The 1,077-nt window shown below is 42.8% G+C and overlaps 1 pseudogene; it reads left to right on the top strand.

Annotated features, from left to right (window-relative positions):
* Positions 1-562: 562 nt before the first annotated feature.
* On the top strand, positions 563-646 carry LOC133776464 (U2 spliceosomal RNA; annotated as a pseudogene).
* Positions 647-1,077: the final 431 nt, after the last annotated feature.

Below are 1,077 nucleotides of genomic sequence, written 5' to 3'. Positions count from 1 at the left end.
CCCAGGGCCCTTGTTGAAGGTGGGAATTGGGATCACCCTGAGAACCTCAGACATAGCATCTTCCACAATGTCCCTTAGAGCAATGACTGGTCGACAGCTCCCATCCTTTTGGACAATGTGACAGTTCCCAGTTGATCAAGGGTGTAATCTGATCCCCAGTAGGTGTTTGATCACCACCCCATGTTTCTATTCTACCCCTACTTGGGTATATTCTGAATTTCACACAAATACCAGTCCTCTTGGGTATTTTTCTTGCTTTTCCTCAGGAAATTGTCTTCCTTAGGCACATTTGATTGATCTATTCATGGTAAACCAACAACCCCTCCCATCAGGGTCCTTATGTGTCCATTGAGAAATGTGAATTGCATACAAAATGCAATGGAATCTGCTCTTCTCTACCTAGCATCCACCCTCAGTTCCTACATTAGCACCTGTGGATTTTCCTAGAGGAATCTTCTGGAGAGGTGTTGGTCCTCTCCATAGGATTCTCCAATTTTTCAGAAGAGAGACTCTGAACAGCTACCATGGAACAATATGACCCCATTTCTTTTTAAAAATAAGAATCGCTTCTCGGCCTTTTGGCTAAGATCAAGTGTAGTAAAAATAAAAATAAGAATAATGATAAGTTAACTTTCATCCAATTTTTGAGTGCACATACTCTGGTAAGCGATTTTCATATATTGTCTCATTTAATCCTCGCACATAAATCTCTGAAGGAAGCCCTATTCTATATGCAGGGAGTCAAGAGGCCCGGCAGAGCTGAATCAGATGTTTGTACCCAGGTGTCTCTGACTTCAAAGTCTGCACTCTTGGCCACTGTGCTCCTGGACACTTCACGGCCCCCTTTTGAAATTTACAATGCAAATTAAAGAGCTGAATGCTCCCAGAAGTACTCAGTAGAGAAACTTATTGAATATTGCTTAATCCTTCATTAAGCTCTGCCAAGTTGTGTTGCAACAATCAACAGATCGGTCCCTTCGTCATGCACTTGCCCAGAATAGTATAATGGTGTAGTAGGAGCAGTAGCAGAATTGGTGTTTCTCCTAAGTGTTGGCAGGAGCCTTACCTTAGGGGAGG

The sequence above is a fragment of the Lepus europaeus genome, chromosome 17 (assembly GCF_033115175.1).
Source record: "Lepus europaeus isolate LE1 chromosome 17, mLepTim1.pri, whole genome shotgun sequence".
Classification (NCBI taxonomy): domain Eukaryota; kingdom Metazoa; phylum Chordata; class Mammalia; order Lagomorpha; family Leporidae; genus Lepus; species Lepus europaeus.
Note: the sequence above shows the minus strand (reverse complement) of the source record. Positions and strands in the feature narration are given on the sequence as shown.